This window comes from Vombatus ursinus, unplaced genomic scaffold (genome assembly GCF_900497805.2).
Source record: "Vombatus ursinus unplaced genomic scaffold, bare-nosed wombat genome assembly UNPS02014816.1, whole genome shotgun sequence".
NCBI classification, from domain to species: Eukaryota; Metazoa; Chordata; class Mammalia; order Diprotodontia; family Vombatidae; genus Vombatus; species Vombatus ursinus.
Window position 1 is genome coordinate 24,091,919 of NW_020954594.1, and position 10,736 is coordinate 24,102,654.

Here is a 10,736-nt window from a genome sequence, read left to right on the forward strand (position 1 = left end):
CCACTAGAGCCGAGTCAGTTTCACCAAATGTCCTAGACCAGCATCCAAAAGGTGCTGTTAAACGATATTCCACAGTGCGGCTCCCTCTCCTCTTAGGGCTGGTATAGCTATTAAGTAGCAGTTTCAGGAGGAAGTTGGTGCCTATTGAAAATCACCCATAGTTCTATCAAGAAACTCTCAGAAATTTCTTCCCTGTCAGCTAGGGTGTGGCTGAGTGGGTATCAAAAAATCTTAAGAGACATGCTCAGAGTAGAACTTCCAAAGTTCCAGTTAAGTGATAAACTTGGGGAAATTCCTAATCTGGCAGAGTTTCTTGGAAAACTGTTTACTCCCCTCACTAGGTATCTAATTAAACTCCCTAGTTAGGCAAGAACTTTATGGATCCGATCATAGCCACCTTGACTTGAGCCATTGTTGTAATAACAGCCATGGTTAGTTTCTTCAACAGGGCTGTTATTAGCCATAGAGAGTAAACGTTGTAGCTACCACTTCTGAAGTTTATCTATGTACTTCTTCTAAATGAAAAAAGGCCTAAGAGAAGACTGTGCTCCCTAGTACTCTAATTATGCTTCTGGGGGACCCTAGGCTGTGGACTGGCTAATTATGTCTCCCTTCCTAGAGTTCCAAGTTTTGGAGAAAGAGCAGTACTGATGCAGTGAAGATGTTGTACGAATTTATATAGTATGTGTACAGCTGTCTGCAATCATTCATTATCCCCCCCAAAAAAAACCCCACACCCTTTTCTTCACCCAGGTGATTATCATTTAGCAGAAGGTGGGGGAGCTGTTTCTTAGGTATTGAGTTATCACTGTATTGCCCCAGATAAAACAGACCAGTAATTAAGTGCTTGTGGAATGGAAGTAGAAAATTAGTGAATAAAATATAATAGATGGTCATTATGGCCCCTCAGAGTCTATTCTTGGGAATAGATTACTAGGAAAGGAATGTGAGGTAGCCACTGAGAGCTGACATTTATAAAGCACTTACTATGTGTGCTGTTACATGCTTGGGATACAGGGGGAAAAAGTGAAACAGTCCCTTCCCCCAAGCAGCTTATACTCTGTGGGGGAAACAATACACTCGGTGAGTCTTGAGCTGTGGGTAAGTGGGGACATCGAGTCCGAGGGTGAAGTAGTGGCAGAGGAGGAGCCTGGATCCTAGGGATGAATCCACAGAGCAAAAATCCACAACAAATTTCAGGAGATAAGATCTAGCTTTCAGTCTTCAAGGGCTCAGTAATGACCAATAGGCAGGAAGTTAAATAGACATGGTGGATTCAAGTTGTCACCTGCAGGAGCCTCACAAGGAAGGGCATTTTCATTTGAAGCCCAACTGTATATAGATGAAACTTACTCTCTCACTTCATCCAAACTGTCATCAGGAGCTTTACCACCGGCTGTGTGTGTCCCCTCAATTGTTAATTCTCATTCCCCCTGGAACTTCTTTTGTGTTTATTTATCTGTGACCACGTACCATTCTCCTCAATAAACTGTGACCACCTTGAGGTAAGGACTTTTTTCCTTCACTAAAACCAAGAATTCATTTTTTATCTTTGTGTCACCAGCATACAACAGAATGAATTGCATAGAGTAGCAGCTCTATATATGTTTGCTGAATTGAATTGCCCCTGCCACCTTTGATAATGTCAAAGCAATCTATGGGGCATCACACAAAAATTAGAAAAAATCTTTGATGTAAGTGAGCCAACTACTCACATAGAGACAGTTTGCCAGGATGAAAAAGAAAGCATTCTAGAAATGTGGTTTTACTTGGAAGGAATAGTATTTAAATGAAAAGAGCAGACATGGTCTCCAACCCCCTCATTTAAATCTCTCTTGGTTGTATAACTTAGCCACTCTATATTCACTCTCTAGATATCTAATTTCTCTTATTTGGCACCCATTTTTACAGATATCCCTCAATCTCAAAATAGGTGAAATTTTGAGAAAGAGACTTTGTAACCTAGTTTGGTGTTTGCTAAAATAATTAAAACTGCTTTTATGAAAAATTTTTAATCCATAGAAAGCAGAGTCATTTGTTCATTCAACATATATTTGATTGCTTCCTCTGTGCTATGTGCTGAAGAGGGGAAAGGAGATATGGAGAAATATAAAAATAAAGTCCCCAGTGGTGCAGTGGATAGAGCACCAGCCCTGGAGTCAGGAGGACCTGAGCTCAAATTCGGCCTCAGACACCTGACAATTACTAACTGTGTGACCTTGGACAAGTCACTTAATTCTATTACCTAGCCCCCCAACCCCTTCCCCCCAAAAAAATATATATATATAGTCTGTTCCCTCCAGAAGTTTATAATCAAGTAGGGGCAATATCTATGTTAGTTATGACACAGTTAACACAGTAGCAATAACATAATTAACTATAATACATGATAAATTTAAAGTGCTATAGGCATGGTATAGGTGGTAAGTGCTGGAGTAGAAAGGCCAGAGACCACACCTCTCTGGGGTAGTCAGGGGAGGAGGTAGGATTTGAGCTACACCAGGAGTTGGGATCCTGCAGTTTTGAGGCCAATGGCCCTCTAGCTCCTCAAGTGTGGCCCTTTGACTGAATCCAAACCTCACAGAACAAATCCCCTTGATAATAGGATTTGTTCTGTAAAATTTGGACTCATTCAAAAGGCTGCACCCAAGGACCTAGAAGGAAACATGTGGCCTCCAGGCTACAGGTTCCCTATCCCTGAGCTAGACCTTGAAATAGGGGGTTGGAGGTGGAGTACCTCAAAGACCACTATTAGAAGGGAATGTTAACTCATAGACAAAAGGGATCCAAAGGATTTTGAAGAGGGGAGTGACGTGGAAAATCACTTTGACAACTGTGTGGAGGATGAATTAGAGGGGGGAGAAGAATCGAAGCTGGGAGACCAACAAAGGAGGCAATTGAGGTGGTCCAGGTGAGAGAGGTGATGGGCCCTGAACTGTATGAACAGAGAGAAGGGGGCTTATGGAGGTTTTAGTAACTGGTTGTTCATGTGGGATTAGGGAGAGTTAAGAATCTAACGTGGAGTTGGTGAGAACATGAATGCCTAGAAGCATGATGGTGTCCCTGACAGTGCTTCGGTAGAAAAGGTAATGTAAACAATGCTGGGCACATAGTAGGTGCTTAATAAATGGTTGTTGACTTGATGCGGCCATAATCCATCCATGTCTGCTCATTTTGTGCAGTGAACTATATTCCCCCCAAGATGAAAAACAGGAAGGACTCTTATTCACTGGTTTCTGCCCCCTTTCCTTACCACCCCCCACCCCCACCCCAATCCAATGCCTACTCTGCAAGGACACCTGATGCAGCCTTGAGATGATATAGGCCAGCAGGGGTGGGGAACCTTCAGCCTCAAGGCCTTCTAGGTTCTTGGGTGCAGCCTTTTGACAGAGTTCAATTTTTACAGAACAAATCATTTTATTAAGGGGATTTGTTCTATGAAGTTTGGATTCAGTCAAGGGGCCGAACTTGAGGACCTAGAGGGCCACATATGGCCTTAAGGCCAAAGGTTCCCCACCCCTGATCCCAGCAGCTGAGGTGGGATCAGAATTTTTTTTTTTGGATAATTAATTAATTTATTTTTAGTTTTCAACATTCACTTCCATAAGATTTTGAGTTTAATATTTTCTCCCCATCCCACTTCTTCTCCCCCTACCCCAGACTACATACAATCTGATATAGGCTCTACATATACATTCATGTTAAGCATATTTTCCCTTTAGTCATGACATAAATATTAGAACTAATGAGTGGAACCATGAGAAAGAAGCAAAACAAAACAACAAAGGAAAAGGAGAGCCAATAGTATGCTTCCATCTGCATTGAGACTCCATATTTCTTTCTCTAGATGTGGATAGCAATTTCCATCATGAGTCTTTTGGAGTTGTCTTAGATTCTTTCATTTCTGTGAAGAGCCAAGTCTATCAAAGTCAGTCATCCCACAATGTGGCTGTTACTGTGTACAATGTTCTCTTGGTTCTGCTCATTTTACTCTGCATTAGTTCATGTGAGTCTTTCCAGGTTTTTTTGAAGTCTGCCTGCTTCTCATTTCTTATAGCACAAAAGTATTCCATTACATTCATATACCACAACTTGTTCAGCCATTCCCCAATTGATGGGCATTCCTTCTATTTCCAATTTTTTGCCACCACAAAAAGAGCTGCCATAAATATTTTTGAACATGTGGGTTCCTTCCCCCATTTTAATGATCTCTTTGGTATACAGACCTAGAGGTGGTATTAATGGGTCAAAGGGTATGCACAATTTTATAGCCCTTTGGGCATAGTTCCAAATTGATCTCCAAAATGGTTGGATCATTTCACAACTCCACCTATATTAGTGTTCCAATTTTCCCACATCTTCTCCAACATTTATCATTGTCCTGTTTTGTCATGTTGGCCAATTGGATAGGTATGATGTGGCACCTCAGAGCTGTTTTGATTTGCATTTCTCCAATCAATAATGATTTAGAGCATTTTTTCATATGACTATAGATGGCTTTAATTTCTTCATCTGAGAACTGCCTGTTCATATCCTTTGACCATTTATCAATTGGGGAATGACTTGTATTCTTATAAATTTGACTCAGTTCTCTATATATTTTAGAAATGAGGCTTTTGTTAGAGACACTGGTTGTAAAAATTCTTTCCCAGTTTTCTATTTCCTTCCTAATATTGGATGCATTGGCTTTATTTGAGCAAAAACTTTTCAATTTAATGTAATCAAAATTATCCATTTTGCATTTTATAATGTTCTCTATCTCCTGTTGGGTCATAAATGCTTCCTTTCTCCATAGATCTAAAAAATAAATGATTCCTTGCTCTTCTCGTTTGCTTATAATATCAGTCTTTTTACCTAAACTGTGTACCCATTTTGGCTTGATCTTGGTATATGGTGTAAGATGTTGGTCTATGCCCAGTTTCTATCATACATTTTCCCAGTTTTCCCAGCAGTTTTTGCTAAATAGTGATTTTTTACCCCAGAAGCTGGAGTCTTATTTATCAAATAGTAGATTAATATAGTCATTGACTGTTGCGTCTTGCATAACTAACCTATTCCACTGATCCACCACTCTATTTCTTAGCCGGTACCAACTAGTTTTGATGATTGCTGTTTTATAATACAATTTAAGATCTGGTACAGCTAGACCACCTTCCCTTGCATTTCTTTTCATTAGTTCCCTTGATATTCTGTACTTTTTATTCTTTCGGATGAATTTTGTTATTGTTTTTTCTAGCTTTGTAAAATAATTTGTTGATAGTTTGATTGGTATGGTGCTGAACAAGTAAATTAATTTAGGTAAAATTGTCATTTTTATTATATTATCTCAGTTTACCCATGAACAACTGATATTTTTCCAATTATTTAGATCTGACTTTATTTGTGTGAAAAATGTTTTGTAATTGTGTTCATATAGTTCCTGGTTTTGTTTTGGCTATTTTATAATGTCTGCAGTTATTTTAAATGGAATTTCTCTTTCTATCTCTTGCTGCTGGGCTTTGTTAGTAATACATAAAAATGCTGATGATTTGTGTGGGTTTATTTTATATCCTGCAACTTTGCTAAAGTTGTTTGTTATGCCAAGTAATTTTTTACTTGATTCTCTATGATTCTCTAAATATACCATCTTATCATCTGCAAAGAGTGATAGCTTTGTTTCTACTTTGCCTGTTCTAATTCCTTGAACTTCTTTTTCTTCTCTAATTGCTATAGCTAACATTTCTAGCACAATGTTGAATAACAGTGGTGATAATGGGCATCCTTGTTTCACTCCCGATCTTATTAGAAATGCTTCTAGCTTATCCTCATTACATATAATGTTTGCTGATGGTTTTTGATAGATACTATCTATCATTTTAAGGAAGATTCCACTTATTCCTATGCTCTCTAGTGTTTTTAATAGGAATGGATGTTGTATTTGTCAAATGCTTTTTCTGCATCTATTGAGATAATCTTATGAGTTCTGTTAGTTTTGTTGTTGATACGGTCAATTATGCTGATAGTTTTCCTAATATTGAACCAGTCCTGCATTCCTGGTGTAAATCCAACCTGGTCAAAGTGTATTATCCTTGAGATAAGTTGTTGTAATCTCATTGCTAATATTTTATTTAAAATTTTTGCAACTATATTCATTAGGGAAATTGGTCTATAATTTTCTTTCTCTATTTTGGCTCTTCCTGGTTTAGGTATCAGCACCATATTTGGTAGGACTCCTTCTTCACCTATTTTCCCAAATAGTTTATACAGTATTGGAATTAGTTGTTCTTTAAATGTTTGATAGAATTCACTTGTAAATCCATCTGGCCCTGGAGATTTTTTCTTAGGGAGTTCATTGATGGCTTGTTCAATTTCTTTTTCTGAAATGGAGTTAAGTATTTTATTTACTCTTCCATTAATCTGGGCAATTTATATTTTTGTAAACATTCATCCATTTCACTAAGATTGTCAAATTTATTGGTATACAGTTGGACAAAATAACTCCTAATTATTATTTTGATTTCCTCTTCATTGGTGGTGAATCCACCCTTTTCATTTTTGATGCTGGTAATTTGGTTTTCTTCTTTCTTTTTTAAAATCAAATTAACCAAAGGTTTATCTATTTTATTGGTTTTTTCATAAAACCAGTTCTTAGTTTTATTTATTAGTTCATTTTCTTAATTTCAACTTTATTAATCTCTCCTTTGGTTTTCAGAATTTCTAATTTAGTATTTAATTGGGGATTTTTAATTTGTTCTTTCTCCAGCTTTTTTAGTTGCATGCCCAATTCATTGATCTCTTCTTTCTCTATTTTATTCATGTAAGCATTAGAGATATAAAACTTCCCCTAAGGACCCCTTTCGCTGCATCTCATAAGTTTTGGTATGTTGTCTCATTATTGTCATTCTCTTGGATGAAGTTATTGATTGTTTCTATGATTTATTGTTTGACCTACTCATTCTTTAGGATTAGATTATCTAGTTTCTAATTAATTTTTAGTCTATCTTTCCATGGTCATTTATTACATGTAATTTTTATTGCATCGTGATCTGAAAAGGATGCATTTAGTATTTCTGCCTTTCTGCATTGGATTGTGAGGTTTTTATGCCCTAGCACATGGTCAATTTTTGTGTAGGTGCCATGTACCACTGAGACAAAGGTATATTCCTTTCTGTCCTCATTCAGTTTTCTCTAGAGGTCAATCCCATTTAACTTTTCTTAGATTCTATTGAGTTCCTTAACTTCTTTCTTGTTTATTTTGTGGTTAGATTTATGTAGTTCTGAGAGGAGGAAGTCGAGGTTTTGCTGTCTATTTATTCCTGTATCTCCCTTAATTTCTCCTTTAAGAATTTGGCTGCTATACCACTTGATGAATATATGTTTAGTAATTATATTACTTCACTATATATGGTGCCTTTTATCAGGATGTAGTTTCCTTCCTTATCTTTTTTAATTGGATCTATTTTTGCTTTTGCTTTGTCTGAGATCAGGATTGCTACCCCCGTTTTCTTACTTCAGTTGAAGCATAATATATTCTGCTCCATTCTTTGACCTTTACTCTGTGTGTATCCCTCTGCTTCAAATGTGTTTCTTGTAAACAATATATTTTATGATTATGGTTCTTAATCCACTCTACTATCTGTTTCTGTTTCATGGGAGAGTTCATCCCATTCACATTCACAGTTATGACTATTATCTGTCTTCCTCTCCATTCTATTCTTCCCTTTCCTCCTCCCCCACCCCATTCATGCTTTTTTCTCTCCTGTCTCCCTTTCTCTCCTCAGTAGAGTTTTGCTTTTCGACCACTGCCTCCCTCAGTCTGCCCTCCCTTCTATTAGCCCCCTCTCTTTTCTTCCCCTTTACCCCTTCTACTTCTTCCTTCCCTTCTATTCATCCCTCCCCTTTCTTTTCCCTTTCTCTTCCTACTTCCTATAGGGTAAGTTAGATTTCTATGCCTAACTGATTATGTCATTTCCTCTTTCAACCAAATCTGATGAGAGGAAGGTTCAAACAATACTCTTCTCCCTCCCTTCTTTCCCTCTACTGAATTTGGTTTTTGTGCCTTTTCATGTGATATAATTTATACTTGTCTGCCTCCTCCTTTCCTTTTCTCCCAGTACAATCCCTTTTCACCACTTAATTAGATTTTTTTACCATCACGTCAAAGTCAACTTAAACCCACACCCCCTGTCTAAATATTCCCAGTTTTAAATGTTATAGTAACATTACAATTCTCAAGAGTTAAAAGTGCCATCTTCCCTTGTAGGGATGTAAACAGTTTGCCATTATTAATAATAAGGTTTTTTTCCTTTCTTGTTTACCTTTTATGTCTCTCTTGAGTCTTGTATTTGAAGGCCAAATTTTCTGTTGAGCTCTGGTCTTTTCATCAGGAAGGTTTAGAAGTTCCCTATTTCACTGAATGTCCATCTCCTCCCCTGAAAGATCATTCTGAGTTTCCCTAGGTAGTTGATCCTTGGTTGTAATCCAAGCTTCTTTGCCTTATGGAATATATTCCATGCCCTACAATCTTTTAATGTAGAAGCTGCAAGGTCCTGCATAATCTTGACTGTGGTTACATGATATTTAAATTATTTTTTTCTGGTTGCTTGCAATATTTTCTCTTTTTTAATTTTGGAATTTGGCTATAATATTCCTTGACATTTTCAATTCGGGATCTCTTTTAGGAGGTGATCAGTGGATTCTTTTGATGACTAATTTAGGACCTCAGGGCAGTTTTCTTTGATGATTTCCTGAAGGATGTTGTCCAGGCTCTTTTTTTTCATCATGGTTTTCAGGTAGAACAATGATTTTTAAATTGTCTCTCCTGGATCTATTTTACAGGTCAGTTCTTTTACCAACGAGGTATTTTACATTTTCTCCTATTTTTTCATTTTTTTTTTTTGGTTTCTGTTTGATTGATTCTTGCTCTCTCATAGAGTTATTAGCTTTCACTTGCCTCATTTTAAAGAGTTATTTTCTGTTATTATATTTTGCACCTCCTTTTCCATTTGGCCCATTTTACTTTTTAAGGAGTACTTCTCTTCAGTGAGTTTTTGTGCCTCCTTTTCCATTTGGCCAATTCTACTTTTTAAGGACTTGTTTTCTACAGTTAATTTTTGTCCTTCCCTTTCCAAGCTACTGACTCTTTCTTGCATACCTCTCATTTCTTTTCCCAATTTTTCTTCTACCTCCCTTATTTGACTTTTAAGATTCTTCTTGAGCTCTTCCAAGAAGGTTTTTTGGGGTTGAGACTAGTTCATATTCCCCTTTGAGGTTTCAGATGTGGCTATATTGACAATGTTGTCCTCTTCTGAATTTGTGCCTTGATCTTCCCTTTCCCCAAAATAAGAATCTGTGGTCATTTTCCATTTCTGCTTTTTGTTCATGGTGTTTGCCTATTTCCTGACTTTTAAAAAAAAATGCTGAGTTCTCCTGATGAGGGAAGGAGGCACCTACCCAAACTTCTTTTCTTGCTTTCCAGGGCCTTGCCCTTGAATATTTGTCTGCTGCTGGTCTGGGCCTTGTACATGGATGTTTCGGTGTTGGTAGATGTGTGTCAGCCTGGAGCTTTGCCTTCTGGAGTTACCCTTCCCAGAGCTGTATTGAGGCACCTGGTGATTTCACTGCTGGAGAACACCACCCGTGGTGGTTTTCCAAGCTGGTGTCTACCAGCTCCCCTGCCCATATTGAAGCTCTGAGAGGTGTGGGGAGGGTCCTAGTGTTGGCACTAACCTGAGTCTCAGGATCTTCCCTTGGTTTGCTGGGACACCTCCCATCCTGTACTGCTCCCCCTTCCCCAGAGCGAGAGGGGCCTTTCCTGTTAATCCCCCAAGCTTCCTGGGCTACAAGACTGCCGGGCCCTGTCTTCTTGCTGGCTCAGGGTTTTTCCTAGGTAGATATTTTCTGGGCTTTCAGAGATCAGTGAGGGAGGGTGAGAGTGACTTATTTCTTACTCCACCATCTTCAAACAGGCCTCTTTAAGGAGTTCAGAATTTTTTTTTAATTGTACTTTTGCAGCTGATTGAGATCCTTGAAGGGTTGATGAGTAAATGACTGACTTAGGGGGAGAATCAAACCATCAAACCATTCTGGAGATCAATTTGGAACTATGTCCAAAGAGCTATAAAAATGTGCATACCCTTTGACCCAGCAATAACACTTCTAGGGCTGTATCCCAAAGAGATCATAAAAACGGGAAAAGATCTCACATGTACAAAAATATTTGTAGCAGCTCTTTCTGTGGTGGCAAAGAATTGGAAATTGAGGGGATGCTCATCAATTGGGGAATGGCTGAACAAGTTGTGGTATATGAATGCAATGGAATGCTATTGTGCTATAAGAAATGATGAGCATGAAGACTTCAGAAAAACCTGGAAAGACTTGTATGGATTGATGCTGAGTTAAGTGAGCAGAACCAGGAGAACATTGTACACAGTAACAGCCATGTTGTGCGATGACTAACTTTGATAGACTTAGCCCTTCTCAGCAATGCGAAGATCTAAGACATCTCCAAAAGTCTCATGATGGAAAATGCTATCCACATCCAGAGAAAGAATTATGGAGTTTGAATGCAGATCTAAGCAAACTATTTGATATTTTTTTTCTTCTGTTTTGTTTTGTTTCTTCTTTCTTGTGGTTCCTACTATTGGTTCTAATTCTTCCTTACAACATGACTAATGTGAAAATATGTTTAATAGGAATCTACATGTATAGACTATATCAGATTGTGTGCTGTCTTGGGGAGCAGGGAGGATAGGGAG